This window comes from Pristis pectinata, chromosome 15 (genome assembly GCF_009764475.1).
Source record: "Pristis pectinata isolate sPriPec2 chromosome 15, sPriPec2.1.pri, whole genome shotgun sequence".
Taxonomy (NCBI): Eukaryota; Metazoa; Chordata; class Chondrichthyes; order Rhinopristiformes; family Pristidae; genus Pristis; species Pristis pectinata.
In genome coordinates, this window is record NC_067419.1 from 14,654,575 (window position 1) to 14,672,794 (window position 18,220).

Genomic DNA, 18,220 nt, shown 5'->3' on the forward strand with positions numbered 1-18,220 from the left:
ATGCACATTGACGTGTCCTAGGATATAAAATAATAAAAGTGATGTTACATGATGGTCTTCCTTGTGCATTGTGAACAATGATGTTGAATGTCAGTTAGGTCCTCGATTGTTTGACCCAGTGACCCAGGTTCAACTTTGCCGCTGTCTATAAGCAGTTTATACGTTTTCCCCGTGTCTGCATGGGCTTCTTCTGGGTGCTCCAGTTTCTTTCCACATTCCAAAGACGTACAGGTTAGGAGCTGTGGGCATGCTATGTTGGTGCTGGAAGAGTGCTGACACTTGCGGGCTGCCCCCAGCACATTCTCAGTAACACAGAAAGACGCATTTCACTGTGTGGTTTGATGTACATGTGACTAATAAATAAATATCTTATCTTTATTGATTTCCTTTATCTCAAATATTAAATCTTGTCTTTTCATCCATCGTTCTACAATCAAAGGTAATAATTACATGCTCTCAAGTAGGATTCATAACAAATGGATCTTAGTTTTGAAACCCTTGATGTTCATTGTTTTTCTTTGATTCACCCCTTCCAACAAAGAGAGACTGGTACCTCTCATGACTTCAGGACCTTCGGCCAATGACTAATGATTGAATGCCTCATATTATCTTTGGTTATAATCCCTCTTAAGAAAATGATGAATCCGTTTTGCCTTAAGCCCTGCAGTTAAAAGCTCAAAAAACTTTGATTGTGGTAGTCTTCCAAAGTCTATAAGAACCTTATCTCAAGATTAATGGCTGTCTGTAATTTTGAAATTACTCACATTCATGGTTGTACAGAGATGGACTTATCTATTGACTACTGCACCAGAGTGTGTTAATGCTTTATTTAAATATTAATATCTGGTGCAAGGCCCCGGAGATTCTTGAAAAAGATTGATACCAGTGAGCTCGTGAACTAAGCTTATGGTGTTCTGGGATGTAATGTAGTTACAAAGGTAGATAGAAGGGGAGATTTTAAAACAACATTAGAAGAAGAGACAGAAAGATGTAATCTGGAAAAACTGGCTCTGCAAAGCATTGTGGTTTTTCCCAGGATGTTGTCTTGGACTGTGTTTACAGGATAAACTTACAGTGTTTGACCAGTATGTCTAGAAGTTTTATTCCTAGCACGGAGACGGGAGCTGCCCCTCTATCTAATCTTACCACCATGAAAGCTACTGTGGCAGATGGTTGACTGTTGGGCCTGTTTCTCCTGAAATGTTTCTGCTCAGAGTGTAGCAACACCTACTCCTGGCCATGAGTTATCCAGCTCATTGATCAGCATGGGTTCCAGTCAAATAGCTGAAACTTTATAAAAACAAATATACATCACAAAATTAAAACATCATTTTCTTAGCTGTTCTATTTATTGACCAGCGCAATTCCAATCCTTATCCATTCACTTCTTGTTTCAAAATCACAAGCTTGTCAATTGGAAGAAGTCAGTAAATACGACTGAGGTAACGAGACTGCACACAGTGCAGCTCTAATTATCTCTGAAACAATACTGCATAAGCCTGGTGCTCCTCTGTTCATCTGAAGACATGAAGAGATGACAGAGGCAACTCTGTGGCAAAGTATGATCCTGCAAGTGTAATTAAGGCAGTATTGTTTAATGGACCATTAGGTATGGTAGCATAAGAGTCCTCCGCAGTTTGTTAAATCCTCAGGACGTCTATTAAACTACTATCTGACATTTAATTAATGCATAATTTATTGGTCGTTTTTATGTGACTTGTTACCCTGTAATTCATGTACACAGTACTACTTATATCCAACACAAAAATGCAGTGAAAAAGCCATGTTTACTTGGCATCTTTCAGGTCCCATTCAAAACAAGAAGCATTTTTGAACATAATCCCCTTTGTGATTTGGGAACGGCAGTCAATATGGGAATAGCAGGCTCCCACAAATAGGTTTATGATAATAATCAGCTGTATTTAGAAATGCTGATTGGGATAAATTTTGCTTTAGTCAGCAGGATAATTACCCCACCATCCTTCAAGGTAGCATCATAGGAATAAAAAAATATAAAAATTGGAGCAGGAATAGACCATTTGGCCTTTCGAGCCTGCTGCACAATTCGTCAAGAACGTGGCTGATCTACTTCAATGCCATGTATCTTTATTGCTTTAATATCCAGAAATCTCTGCCTTGAACGTATTCTCTGACTGAGCCTCCACAGCACCTCAGGGTAGAGAATTCCATAGATTCACCACCCTCTAAATAAAGTGATTTCTTCTCATCTCAGTCCTACATCACCCACCCCGTGTTTTGAGACTGCGACACCTGGTTCTTGACTCCTCAGCCATGGGAACATCCTTCCTGCATCAAACACCTCAGCCCTGGAAGAACCTTGTAAGGTTCAATGCGGTCTTCTCTCACTCTTCTAAACTCTAGAGAATACAGGCCCAGTCTACTCACTCTCTTTTCATACATCAAACCGCCGACCCTGGAACCAGTCTAGTGAATCTTCGCTGTACTCCCTCTATGGCAAGTATATTCCTTCTTAGGTAAGGAGACCAAAATTGCACAGGTGTGGATTCATCAAGGCTATGTATAATAACAGTAAGACATTTACTCCTTTACTCTAATCCTCTTGTAATAAAGGTCAGCATCCCATTTGCCTTCCTAATTGCCACTTCACCTGCATGTTGACTGTCTGTGACTTGTATGCCTACTTTCCTTTGAACATCAACATGATCCAACGTCTCACCATTTAGGAAATCATAGAATCATAGAAAGTACAGCACAATACAGGCCCTTCGGCCCACAATGTTATGCCGACCTTTAAACCTTGCCTAAAAACTATCTAAACCCTTGCCCCCATATATCCCTCCATTTTAACTTCCTACATACGCTTACCTAGCAATCTCTTGAATTTGGCCAATGTACCTGCCTCCACCACCGCCCCAGGCAGCATATTCCTTTACCCCAACACTCTGGGTAAAAAACCTTCCTCTGATCTCTCCCTTGAACTTCCCACCCATTACTTTAAAGCCATGCCCTCTTGTATTGAGCATTGGTGCCCTGGGGAGGAGGTGCTGGCTGTCTATCTATTCCTCTTAATATTTTGTATACCTCTATCATGTCTCCTCTCATCTTCCTTCTCTCCAATGAGTAAAGCCCTAGCTCCCTTAGTCTCTCCTCATAATGCATACTCTCTAAACCAGGCAACATCCTGGTAAATCTCCTCTGCACCCTTTCCAACGCTTCCACATCCTTCCCATAATGAGGTGACCAGAACTGGACACAGTATTCTAAGTGTGGTCTAACCAGAGTTTTGTAGAGCTGCATCATTACCTCGCGGCTCTTTAACTCGATCCCACAACTTATGAAAGCTAACATCCCATAAGCTTTCTTAACTACCCTATCCACCTGTGAGGCAGCTTTCAGGGATCTGTGGTTATGAATCCCCAGATCCCTCTGCTCCTCCACACTACCCAGAATCCTGCCATTAACTTTGTACTCTGCCTTGGAGTTTGTTCTTCCAAAGTGTACCACCTCAGACTTCTCCAGATTGAACTCCATCTGCCACTTCTCAGCCCAGCTCTGCATCCTATCAATGTCCCTCTACAATCTTCGACAGTCCTCCACACTATCCACAACACCACCAACCTTTGTGTTGTCTGCAAACTTGCCAACCCACCCTTCTACCTCCTCATCCAGGTCATTAATAAAAATCGCGAAAAGTAGAGGTCCCAGAACCGAACCTTGTGGGACACCGCTAGTCACAGCCCTCCAATCTGAGTGCACTCCCTCCACCACAACCCTCTGCTTTCTACAGGCAAGCCAATTCTGAATCCACACGGCCAAGCCTCCCTGGATCCTATGTCCTCTGACCTTCTGAAGAAGCCTACCATGTGGAACTTTGTCAAATGTCTTACTAAAATCCATGTAGACCACATCTACTACACTGCCCTCATCAATCTGCCTGGTCACCTCCTCAAAGAACCCTATCAGGCTTGTGAGACATGATCTGCCCTTCATAAAGCCATGCTGGATGTCCCTGATCAGATCACGATTCTCTAAATGCCCATAGATCCTATCTCTAAGAATCTTTTCCAACAGCTTGCCCACCACAAACGTAAGGCTCACTGGTCTATAATTCCCTGGACCATCCCTACTTCCTTTTTTGAATAAGGGGACAACATTTGCCACCCTCCAGTCCTCCGGTACCATTCCTGTGGACGATGAGGACTCAAAGATCCTAGCCAACAGTTCAGCAATCTCCTCCCTCGCCTCGCAGAGCAGCCTGGGGAATATTCCGTCAGGGCGCGGGTACTTATCTGTCCTAATATTTTCTAACAGCTCCAACACATCCTCCCTCTTGATACCTACATGCTCCAGAACATTAACCTTAGCAACACTGTCCTCAGTGTCCTCAAGGCCCCTCTCCTTGGTGAATACTGAAGAGAAGAATTCATTGAGGACCTCACCCACTTCCACAGCTTCCAGGCACATCTTTCCACCTTTGTCTCTAATCGGTCCTACCTTTACTCTCGTCATCCTTCTGCTCTTCACAGAAGTGAAAAAAGCCTTGGGATTTTCCTTAACCCTACTCGCCAGGGTCTTTTCATGTCCCCTTCTTGCTCTCCTCAGCCCCTTCTTAAGTTCCTTCCTTGCTACCCTATATTCCTCAAGAGACGTATCTGATCCTTGCTTCCTAAACCTTATATATGCTGCCTTCTTCTTCCTAACTAGTTGTTCCACCTCTCTTGTCACCCATGGTTCCTTCACCCTGCCATTCCTTCCCGGCCTCACTGGGACAAATTTATCCCTAACCTCCTGCAAGAGATTCCTGAACAACGACCATACTTTCCTGTTTTGTGCACCAAAGTGAATAACTTGATATTCTTCAACATTATATTGCATTTGCCACCTTCATGCCCACTCACTCAGCTTATGTATATCTTCTCAGAGTCTCTTTACATCTTCCTCTTTACTCACAGTTCCACCTCATTTTGTATTGTCAGCAAATTTGAAAGTACGACATTTGGTTCCCACAGTCAAATTCAGAATCCGAATTACTACCACTGACCGATGACGTGAAATTTGTTGTTTTGCGGCACCAGTACAGTACAAAGACATAAAAATCTATAAATTACAAAAATAAATGAAGGAGCACACTGGGCTTTATATGAAATGCTGCACCTCCCCATTATGTAGCATTCCTTCAGTATTGAGGAAGTGTCAGCTTAGATCTTGTGCTCCAGTCTCCATGGTGGGATCTGACCCTACAACAACCTTCTCAGGACACTATCAATCTAGCTATGGCTGACACAATAGTATTATGCATCCTCCCTGCTCAATTCATTAAGTTACAATTCTGTACGTCATAATTTATGCTTTGCTTCTGTCGACCCAATTCAGAGAATCTCCATTTTGCTGTGAAAATTTTTCATCTTTCATCTACTATTGGCATCAGATTTAGGAACCGTGCTTATAGTCACTGGATTGGCCTGTGAGTCATGGATGATTTCTCACCAATGTCCATAATTAGAGTCTTACCATATAGAAACAGGTTCTTTAGCCCACCACATCCACACTGACTGCAAAGCACCTATTTATATTAATCCTATTATATTCTCCCTGCATTTCCATCATGTCCCCCCAGATTCTGCCACTCACTTACACACTTGGAGCAATTTACAGCACCCAATTAACCTTGCACATCTTTGGGATATGGGAGGAAACCGGAGCACCTGGAGGAAGTGCATGTGGTCACAGGATGAACGTGCAAACTCCATGCACCCAGCACTGGAGGTTAGGATGGAACTCAGATACCGGAGCTGTAAGGCAGTAGCTCTACCAACTGTGCCACTGTGTTGCCCAATATCCAATGAAAACCCAATTTACTATTTTGTGAGCTTATATCTCTGAACCCTGCACTTAGTTTTTCAGAGAAATGAAGTTGTCATAAAAAATCAATCTGGGTATCCATATTTTCTGTTATTTTCACTTAGTCCAACTGCACCACACTCAAAATGACCTTCCAGCACATCTACTTGGCCCGTCTCTAAAAGATCTGGTACTGATTAATGTTAGGCTATGGATAAAATAGTTGTTTATCTTTATACAGATAAAAATCAATTAAAATTCAGATAAAATTGAGTCAGGCACAAGAGAGACTGCAGATGCTGGAAATCTGGAGCAACACACAAAGTGCAAGAGGAACTCAGTGGGTCAGGCAGCATCTACAGAGGGAAATGGACAGTCCATGAGTCAGGTCAAGACCCTTCATTATCATTGGATAATGGGTTGACTTGCCAAATCTAAGCTTTACATATTTATTTTCATCATCAAATATCCAGGTAGTCAATCATACTTTTGTACTTAAACCTTGTAAATAGTGTTATCATTCAAATCGAGTAAACCTTTTTAATAGAGATAAAATGTGAAAGATAGTATATTTACTACATCGATATATCCGTTTGGATCATACTTTGTAAACATACTGGGAAACAAGCTTTCTCACTTTCTTCTTCAAATTCTATTCAAAAAGTGAGTTGGTTAATTGGTTTTGTTAATTAATATTTTTGAACAGCTTAATGACATGGCCTCCAGAGGGTGGCAGTACAATGGTACACGGTTTGGAAGAGCAGCTCGAGAGACCTCAGTATTGTCTCCAGACCCCTGGCATGTTAAACGTGGCAAAGAAACATCTTCCTGATTACCACCCACTGACCCACAGGTGATGAATCAGCCTCCTTATGTTGAACAACACTTGGAGCACTGTGAGTAGGTAGGACACAGAATGTACTCTGGGGAGGGTTTTCAATACCCATCACCAAGAGAGGCTCAGTGGCACCACCACTGACTGAGCAGGTTGAGTTCTGGATGTAATTGCCAGACTGGGTCTGTAGCAAAAAGTTGAGGGAACTAACACTGAGAATGTACCCGTGGTAATTCAATAAAGTCCATTTGTAATGTCTCAAATGGTCCCCCAGGGAGGGGATTCCTTCCTCCTTCACACTTAATTGACTTGCCTGGATTTACTTTTTGGCAAGTCACACACCTCATAGCTTTGTTTCTAGCTACCTCTTCCATATTTGGATTCCACCATGTTTTAAGCAAAACCATACACATTCCCTCCTTACCGAGTTGAGTATCAGTGTGGAGTTTGTCAGTAAGGAGGGGTAACAAAGCATCAGGTGCACGTATCTGGCCCACCGGCATTGTCCAGACATGTGTCACAGGGTGAGGGCAGCAATTGTGCTGCCGCCACAATTGGATTTTAGAAGCAGGGGCGTCCCCCTGAAGTTTCAAAATGTTGGAGATGTCTGGACTTCGAGGGGTATCACGCAGTAATAAGGTGCGTGTTTCTGTGCTAACCTCTCACCCATGTCCTGCTGCTGCAGCCTTTGCCGCTGCATCAGCTTTCTGAGCGGAAACAGCAGGTATCAGTTTCCCTGCTTCTTGGACCTCCGAAGTAGTAGTGATGACATAACCAGCCTGCTTTTCCCCTATATCCGAAACGGATGAGGAGCTGTCCACAAAAAGGGCTTTGTCGGGGGGGGTGGTAGCTCCTGATCAGTCAGGTCCTGTCTGGGAGAAGTTAAGAAATAATTCACTTCGGGACAGGAGTGAGGGGCTTCGGGCAACTCGTCTGGTGGGCTGGTGACAAACACTGCTGGGTTAACTGTGGAGCAAAAAGCAAAAGTCAAAAGGGGGTTCTGAAGAACAGCCATCTTGTAGCGGCTAAGTCTAGCCTGTGTGAGGTGCTATGTACAGTTAGTAGTCAAGAAGGAGGAAATCATATGGGAAGTATAAACAGTAACAGGCTGTTGTAGGGTAATATTGGCAGCGGCTGTGACCATAGTGTAGACCGCCGGGATGGCCTGCGTACAGGGGGGTAACCTTGCGCCACCGGATCAAGGCGGGTGGAAAAATAGGCAACCGGATGGCGTCTATCACCGTGCAACTGCGTAAACACAGCTGTGGCACAGTCTTCTATAATGGCAACGTACAGCTGGAAAGGGCGATCATAAAGGGGCCTCCCCAAAGTGGGAGCAGAAGAGAGCTGTTGTTTCAGTTCTTGAAAAGCTTGGAGCTGTTCAGATCTTAAACTAAATGTGGCCGCAGCCTTTGGAGAAGCTAGGGGACTTAGCAGACGGGTATAACATGCTGCGTTAGGGATCCACTGATGACAAAAATTAACCAAGCCTAAGAACTTGCGCATCCCCTTAGGAGTAGTGGGAGGGGGAGCTTGCACTATAGAGGTAATTCTATCAGGCGTTAGCATCCTACCCTCGGCACTAATCAGGACCCCAAGGAACTTAACCTGGGTCTGGCCCCATTTGACCTTGGTTAGTGGGACAACATAGCCACGTGAGTGGAGAGCATTCAATAAATAATTAGTATCGGTAAAATTGCTGTCCTGGGTGTCACTGGCCAGTAGCAGATCATCTATGTACTGTATGAGAGCGGACTGCCCTGGAAAATGAATATAGCGCAGTTGGCCGCAGAGGGTCTGTGAAAATATAGTAGGGGAGTGGATGAATCCCTGCGGCAGGCAGGTCCAGGTATACTGTCTATCCTCAAAGGTGAAGGCAAAAAGGTACTGCGAGTTCTCATGCAAAGGAGTTGAAAAGGAGGCATGTTGTAAATCAATAATAGTGAACCATTTGGCCGATGCTGGAATTAAACTGAGAATCGTTGCAGGGTTAGGCACCACAGCATGAAGTGGGGCCGCAATGGCATTAATAGCCCGTAGATCCTGAACAAGGCACCACTCAGGGTGTCCTGGCTTCGGGACTGCTAAGATTGGAGTATTGCAAGGAGACCGACAGGGGACTAAAATGCCTTGTTGGAGGAGCGATGCAATAAGGGGACGTAACCCCTGTACTGCCTCGGTCTTCAGAGGATATTGTTTGACTTGGGGAAGCTGTACATCGGGTCTTAAAAGGATTTCTACAGGTGCTGTTTTCTTGTCTGGGGCTCCATTCATAATCATGTACATCTCCTGGGGTTTCCAGAGAGAATACACTTCAACAGTCTCTCCCTGTCCTTCTTGTCCTGCCCTGGGATTCGATGCCCTACGCATGGGAAGTTGTACCCTACCAGGGGTCTTTGAGGAACCGTCATCTTTTGGGTAGGACCTATTATAAAATTGTTCTGGTCGATCCCTCCTAGAATGATCCTCATCTGTATCTGAATTCGTATCTTTGGGGTTGCTATTTCACCCGCTCCCTGGGCGATTTAAATGCATTCCCTGCCCTGTGGGTTTGCTATGGGCCTGCCTGATTTTGGGTGCCAAGGTCTGATGATGGGCTCCCATAGTCTTGAGCTTCGTACCCTGGGGAGTTGTTACTTTCCTAGCCCCTAGATTACTTTCCAGGGGAGCTTGAAGGTTTCCCTTACCACCACTAGACCTAGTGCGACAAGCGATGGGGTCCGAAAAAACCTCCCTGCTAGGTCAGTTTTCCTGAGCTCCCTGTTCCTCTGATTCTGAGTAGGTGGAAAGTTGGGAGGGAAATTGGGGATACAATGGGGGAACAGCCGTGCCCCGTTGGGGTAAGGGAGGGGCGGAGGCAATTACCTCTTCCATATCGGTGTCTTCCCCACTCTCAAAAAGTAGTTGAAGTCCGGACATGTCCAAAGGTGCCATTCGCTTACCAGTTTCCCCCTTTGCTTTAATTCCTTTTTTATCACACAATTCACACAAGGCTTTAAGGACTATATATGGATGGGGTATACCCTGGTCATCTGTAATAGGGATATCCCTCCTTTTGGCATTTACTTCCCAAGAGGTCTGTTTAGATTTCTCACTCAATTTCTCTGCCACCCCTTTCCATTTAGTAATGAGATCCTTCCAATTTTGCGAACAATTTGTTTTCCAAACCTCTGTTTCAGTGCACATACATTTTTCTAAATCCCAAGTCCCCCCCCCAATGGCCAATAGTAGTCCCCCAATTTCTTGTTCAATTGTGCACTAAGTTGACAAAAACTCTTTTCTAGATCTGGATTTTCTTTACACAATTTTCCCAAGGTGTTTTAACATCCCCTTTGTCTAAAGTTTGACCCATTTTGTCACTCTACTCCGGCATCCACTTCAGATCCTGACCTTTGCGTGGGGGATTTCCCCTCTTAACCAGTCTAAGGCAGGATGCTGTTTCGGTGACTCTTATCTCCTCCCCCACTTCTCCTTTCCCCGAGCGCTCACAATCTCTTACCTTCAACTCTTTACCGGGTCTTATCGAGGCCCGATTTCCCCCATTCGTTCTCCTTGTCTCACTAATCGTCAGCCGGTGAGGCCTGGTTACCTCACTCGACGCCTAATCGAATCTTTCAAACCTTTGTCAGCAGGCAGGGCCTGGTTACCCTACTCTGTGCCTGATTGAATTGTTCAAACCTTTGTCAGCAGGCAGGGCCTGGTTACCCTGCTCTGTGCCTAGTCAGATTAATAATACTTAAATAAATAGGTCTTACCGACCGATTTCCCCTTCTCCAGTTCGAGGAGTCCTTAGGTCACTCCAGTTGGGGATCAAAGGGGGAAAGCTACAGAATTGCGGCTGAGAGGAGACCAGGGTCAAATCGCCCTGTGGGCCCGTCTCGTCTCCAATCGCAAACTTCTGCTTCTTCCACTTACACTGATCCACCGCTGGGTGCCGTTTGGACTCCTGGCTGGCTCGCCAAATTGTCAAATTCGGTCGGAGAGAAGACTCAAAAGACCACTGTTCTCGTTCAATCTCTTTATGTGATCTGAGGAGAGAGCACCAAGCCAGGCACCTACGTCCCGGACCGGGTGGTCTCTGAGATACATTGATCTACATACATTCCTATACATTTTCAGAGGTGCAAACCATTACCATACAAGGAATGATCATGCATTAGTCAAGCAGCATGGCACTTACTTTCTACATCGTGATTGGTTACAAAGGAATTTACTTTAAAAAGTTACTATTTCTACTAAAGCTATAGTTCCTTAATCTTTTCAGACCACCTTGTTCCACCAATTATCTTTGTATACATAAGGTTTCCCAGGGTGGGCTCAGGGTCAGCTTAGTGGAGTAAGAGTCAATTGTGCAGACTTGCTGAGACAAGAACTGATTGTACTGTATAATCATACCTCAAGGCTGAGGAAAACTAGCTGAAGCAAGCAAAATCTCTGAAGCAAGGCACTGCAAAGCAAAGCACAGCTATTTCAAGCAGTCTATTACAGCCATAGTGATGTACCCTTTAATTCATGTTTCAGGGCTCACAATCTTTTACTCTCCTAACCTTTCATTATACCTTATACACATTCTCAAGACAAGGGATAAACTTTGCCGCTATCAATTTACCTGTTGCAGATGCATCTGGCCATAGCCGTTTAGGTAGAAGTTGATACTATGCAGTTATTGTAGAGACAAAGCTTCACCTTCACACCAAGAATATAATTATTTTGTGTGGCTGCACAAGATGCATCAGAGCTAAGTTCTGTCATTCTGCCACATTTGGTTATGAATGGTGGTGGACAATTAAAAAATCAGATTGATTCAGAATAAACCTGGTAACTCAAACCTAGACATCCTTGAGACACCGTGGACCACCAGAATCTCTTATCTCGAGGCCCAGAATATTCCTCATTCTATTTTTAATATCAAGCCAGGGAACCATCTCCAGTTCAGTGAGGAGTATAAAGAACAAGCCAGGGTTGGCATCAGGCACAGGTAAAAATGAGGCACCAGCCTAGTGAAGCTGCAACAGATTGACTGTTGAGCAGCAAAAACAGCATGCATTAGATAGAACTAAGCAACCTCACAACTGATGCATTAGATCTAAGCTCTGTTGTTCTGTCACACTTGGTTATGAATGGTGGTGGACAATTAAAAAGCTAAAGGAGGAAGCTCCAAGAACATTCTCATCCACAATGATGGTGGGGCCCAGAATATGTGCTAAAGGCAAGGATGAAGCATTCAAAACAATGTTCAGCCTGTATACAGAGTGGATGATCCACCTCAGCTCCCTCTTGAGACCCCCACCAGCACAGGAGCCAGTCTTCAAATTCATATGGTATTAAGAATTGGCTGAGTATTAGATCCTGCAAAGGCTGTGGAACCACCCAAGCTGGACTACTGAAGACTTGCACCCAAAAACCAGTCCTGCCTCTAGCCAGGCGTTCCAGACCATTACAAAACTGGGATCTACAAGGCGATGTGGGAAATTGCCCAGTTATGTCTTGTTCTCAAAAATCAGAAGAAATCTAGTCCAGCTAATCTGCCCCGTCAGTCTAACTCTCAATCATCAGCAGTGTGATAGAATATTCCCCACTTACCTGGATGAATGCAATCCAACAATACTCAACACCATCCAGGACAAAGCAGCCTGTTTGATGTGCACCTCAGCCACCCAAGAGGGAACCATGGCTGCACTGTGCGGCAACTTCAAAATTCACTCTTGGCTGGGCTGCTCCAACAGCATCTCAGTTCCTCTGGCATTAAGAAGGATAAGGGCAGCAAGCATGTGGGAACACCACCATCTACAGATTCCCCTCAAAGTTGTTCACATCCTATTTTGCAAATACAACATTGATCCTCGATCATCTCTTAAAATCCAGCAATTGGAATGGAAATACTAATATACCATTCCAAGTTCATTTAATTACCACTGTGCTAAAATACCATTCTAATTTTCCTTTCAGCTTCAATGTTTGATGGCTAGTTGTAGAAGCTCACCTATGACTGCACCTTGGCTATTTTATTAGAATCATGTGTTTTCAAGACCTGTGTATTCAAGCTCAGGAGCTGTGGCTGCATAAATTTCATCACTTTCTTTGAGGGGGAAAATCCATAAGGAGTGCAGTAAGCATTGGTGGCAGCCTTAGAATTTGTTCAAGGGAGATCCAAATCCAAGACCATTGAAAACTATAGCTTTAATGTCACCTTATTCTTTCTAGACATGCTTGCTTACTTTCCTTGGGGTTCTATCTATATCATTTCTGGAAAATTTGATTTCATCAAATGAATTTCTGACATTTTGAAGCCTACTTGCATCTCTTTGTCTAGAAGTTTTGAAGCAAATGAGTTCATATGCTCTTTAGAAAGAAAAGACAGAAGTAGTATTTTACAAAGTGACAAGTAACTTCAGTTCTTTTTCCTGGTAAGTATAGTTTGTCTAGAATGAATAAGGTGATATTAAAGGTATGGTTTTCAAAGTTCTGCAATCAAAGGGGCATGACACAAAGATTTTCGATGTGTAGTGTCTGATCTGTTGTAGATTCATTGATAAGAGCTTGTCTCCTATGATTGTGCCATAGTTAGCTAATGCGCATATACAGGGACAGTTGAAGGTGAACCAGAATTACCTTAGATCTTTACCATCCAGCACTTAGCATTTGTATATTGCTCTCTTGACAAGATTCTTTCTCTTTTACTGGAAATAATTCCCATTGCAGTGTGCAGTCATTAAAACACATAAAATGCAAATAATATGAGAAGGTTTTCCTCCTTATTCAGTCTGTTTAGTTTTCAAGTGTTGCACAGGGAAATGGTAGGTCATCTCTCTGAAGGTGACATCCCTCCTTAGTTTTGCAAGCACTTTTGATGCGTCCTGGTCAGAAGGTACAGTCCCAGGTAGCATAGATCTGCAACTGCTTTCTTTTCCAACCCAACCTAAGCTCAAATTGTTCCCTCCCACAATCTACTCCCAGTGTCACATAGCCCAATCTGGAAGGGGGCCAGGCCAGTTCAACAGCAGACGAAGTGCATCTCTCTAACTCTGCAACTGTCCAGAACCTAGAAGGGGAGAATAGATGCGGAGGCAGGATGTGTTGAATATTATTGAGCAAAATCAGTCCCACTGTTTGCAAGCTGGAGGAACTGAACCACAGACTGTCAGCAATCAATGATACTCCTATTAATTTTTAATGTCACTTTCACATTTCATCCCTCCTTGCTCTGCATAGTAACAAAAGAATGCTTCACAATAAAATTTGAAGTTTCAGAGGTGGTAGAGGCAGGTACAATTACAACATTTAATGAACATTTGGATAGAAAAGGTTGAGAGGGATATGGAGCAAACACAGGTGATTAGGATTAGTTTAGGTAGGCACCTTGGTCATCTTGGACAAGCTGAGCCACACGGTCTGTTTTTGTGCTGTATAACTCCATGAATCTATACTTCTATGAAGCACAGTCAGACACTATAGTACACCTACAAAAAGAGTCCAGCTGGCTACTTCTGAAGATATTTTGACCCTCCATTGGTACACAGCTGGACCCAAAGGGAAATGTATGGCTGGCTGATTGTTCCAATAAGCTTTGATTCATGAAATAATAATCGGGAGACATGCAAAATAAACTACTGATTTACTATCGGTCAATTTACTTGACTGCAAGACCTGTGCAGGGACAGAATGTGCATAAATCTTTGACAATGGCAGGGTACATTGAAAGAGCAGTTCATACAGGATTGAGGGCTTCTTAAACAGAGGCACAAAGTGCAAAAGCAGTGAGGTAATGTTAAATCTTCATAAAACCCCATTTAACCCAAAACGAGAGCCAAGTCTGGTCACCAAACTTTAGGAATAATGAGGAAGCCCTTAAGAAGGTGCAGGGAAAAAATAATTGAATGGTTCCAGATATGAGGGTTAGACTGCAGAAGTTTTCCTCTTTGGACAAAAAAGCTTGAAAGAATATTTGAAAAAAAATGTGTAAGATTGTGATGGATTTAGATAAGGTAAATAAAGAAAAATGTTATCATTAGCAGTTGATTCAAGGGAGGGGCACATGGTATTCAAGGGGATGTGAGGAAAGACTTTCGTTACACTAAGTATATCACGATCTGGAACTTACTGCCTGTAAGGATGAGTCCATTTTGGCTTTTGTTGGGTAACTGGAGATTAAGTAGTTTCTAGGCTTTGGGAAACAGTAGGGCAATGGAATTTACTGGATTACTCTACAAGAAGCTGGTATGGACTTGATGGGCCAAATAGCCTTTCACTGTTCTATAAGTGTGCAACAGAAATTGGAACTGAAGTACCCATTGTACAAAGTCAAAGGCTAAGGCTCTTTACTTAATGCACACAGAATTTGTAACAAGATGGATGTATTGGCAACATAAATAGAAATAAATTAGTTCGATTTAATGGCTATTACAGAGACGTGGTTGCAGAAATGAGCAAGACTAGAAACTCAAAATTCCAAGTTATTTGTAGGTCTAGAAGAATAGTAAAAAAAGGGACAAGAGTTGGGGTAGTGTTATTAATCAAGGAAAATATCAGTGCAATGGTGAGCAGTGATATAGGTGCAGTGGAATCATTTTGGGTGGAAATGATCCGTAGGCCACCAAAGTGCAGGACAGAGCATAAACGGGGAAATATTGAAGATGTGTGAGACGGGAACTGCAATTATCATGAGTGATTTTAATTTGAATGATGATTGGACTAATCTAATTAGCAAGGGTACTGTGGAAGAGGAATTTATGGAGTGCAGCAGGGATTGTTTCGTAGATTGTTTCCTTGTGCACGCTAACTGGGAGCAAGCTATTTTAGATGTGGTCATGTATAATGAGATAGGATCAATAAGAGATCTTAAGGATCTTCTAGGGCATAGTGATTGCCTCATGGTAGAGTTCCAGATAGTGCTTGAGGCTAAACACTCAGGTCTAAAACAAGTGTCCTCAACTTAAATAAGGGCAATCACGATGAAAGAAGAGTTGTCCAGAGTAGAATGGGAAAATAGACTGAAGGAAAGGTCAGCAGAAATTTAAGCAGATATTTCATTACCCTCAGTTGAAATTTATCCCTAAATCCCAATTAGAAAGAGGGACTTGATGAGAAGGATGAAGCATCTGTGATGAACAAAGGAGGCCAAGGAAAATATTGAATTAAAAACTTGACCAAACAAAGTGGCAAAGGGGAATGGTATATCAGAGGACCGGGAATTTTTCAGGAACCAGAAGCAGAGGACTAGAAAGCTAATAAGAAGGGAGAACATTGATTATGAGAATTAAACAGGCAAGTAGTATCAAAACAAACAACACTGGGAAGCATTGGGCCATTTGATGTTCACTGTAACCACTAGGGCTGTTAGCAAGAGTCCTGACATTCCCAGTGCTGGTCTTCATATTGAGGTGTGGAAGTTGCCTTTGGATGATTTTGTTTAACAATGAGATAGCCATTGTACACCGGCTATTGCATGGTCTTGACATACTGAGATCTCGGTCCAGGCTTTACTGTATGGACACATATACATACTTGCCGACTGCAGCTCCTTCCACCCACACTCTCCAGAAGCCCTTTAGCCTTCATCATCTTCTCTGAACTTCCACTCCTTTACTTCCCCTTCCACTCTCTCTGACCTCTTCCAACCCTCCACAACTCTGCTCCACACATTACTTTCCTTGTCCTCTCTCTCACACCATCCCATCTGAGCACCCCCCCCCCCCCCTTCTTTTCAGGCATGCTATTCTCTTGTCTCTAACTCACTGTTCTAGAATACCCACCACCTGCCCCCATTCTTTCTCAGGTCCACACCCCCCTCTCATTTTCCCCATCCCTTGAACTGGCACAAAGTTACTGTATCATATCACCTGTTATACACTAACTTCCACAAGAGGGCAGCTGGAGCACAGATTAACTTTGCAGTCTTTGATCAAGGCAAACTATTAATACAAACAGAAGTTCTAATGCAAATCAGCATAAATTGAATGGAAATCCAATAATCACAGTTATAATATGGAAGTTAGTTTGGCACACCTAGATTTTGCTCCCGTTAAAGGACAAAGGAAATCCAATATTGTTCTGGAGTAATTGGTATTTACACAACCAAACAGAGAAGGCAATCATGATCAGTCCTTTTATGGATGATTTCTAACAAACATTATGAATCACAAAATAATGTGTATCTTGCTTCTGTCAACCTCCAGCCAAAAGTTAACCTAACCCTTTCCTCATCCTTTTTATACTTGGAAATGCAGTTGTAGAGCAGAAGTATTTCGGTTTCAAGGAATCTCTTAGAACATGAATACATCATGAGATACTTGCAGCAAATTGCATCAGACTCCAGGCATTGATTGTTTTCCCAGGCACATGCTTTGTAACGTCAGACGTGTTTTCTCGATACATTGGTCTGGAAGTATTTTAGATTTTGTGATCATTGGAAGAACTATTGACCCAGGCTTGCTCAATAATAGAAGCTGGAAAGGTAGATTAATGGACTTTTGATCCATTGATCTAGCTTTGGTGGTTAATGGACTTTATTCTCTATCCTGTCCAAGATTATGATGTAAGATCTGCTGGCAAGGGTGATAATAGCATTAATTTTGGAAGCTAAATAATTACATAACATAAAACTAGTTATACCCGGTTCTAAGTGTATGGTTGAAAAGAGCAGGAATTGAGCTTTGTGTTGGCTGCCCACACTACATCAGTTTGAAATTGAGGAGTTTGTCCAGTCTCATCAACACTGAAGAAACAGTTATCCTAAAAGAGTTTTGCTTTTCATAGATTGAACTGCGTTCCATATGAGAGACAGCTATCTGAAGGGAACGTTCACCACTCCATTTTTCCTTCTGTATTCTAGTAGCTTTTTTGAAATTAGTAGCCCAAATACTCCAGTATTTTTAGCATTTTCCTTTATTTCAAATTTCCAACAAGTGTTGTGCTTGCACCTCACAGTTCCACGATGTTCTTCTTTCTAACTGCCCACATTCATCTTCCTCTATTCACACTTCTGCAGAAAAATCAGCTACAAATAACTATCATTCATTTCCTTCTTAGACAGCACCGAAAGCAATTGTGTTACCTTGACAACCTTGGTCTTCAACCTATCATATATCTCCTTTGCTCCCTCTGCCCCTCCACCTCTCTCCAACTTAAAGCACATTCGTTTTCTAACTTTTCCTTGTTCTGATGAAATGCCAACTATAAGGCAAGAAAATGAGTCAGAGGAGACTTCAAACACTTGAAGTGATGGCAAAACTCAACAAAAAGCAGCTGCTTAATGTTAACTCTGTTTCTCTCTGCACACACGCTGCCTAACCAGCTGAGAATTTCCAGCATCCTCTATACTTATTTCAGATTTCTGGCATTTGTACATTTGTAATTCTAAATCCACAATCCACAGGGATAGAGAATTTGAAAGATTCACAACCCTTTGTGTGAAGTAGTTCTAAATGATCAACCTTCATTCAGAGACTGTGATCCTTGATTCCAAATTTTCCAGCCAAGGAAAGCAAACCCACAACATTCACTTTATCTTTCAATAAAATCGTCCCTAATTGTTCTACACTCGAGGGAATAAAAGTGTGGTCT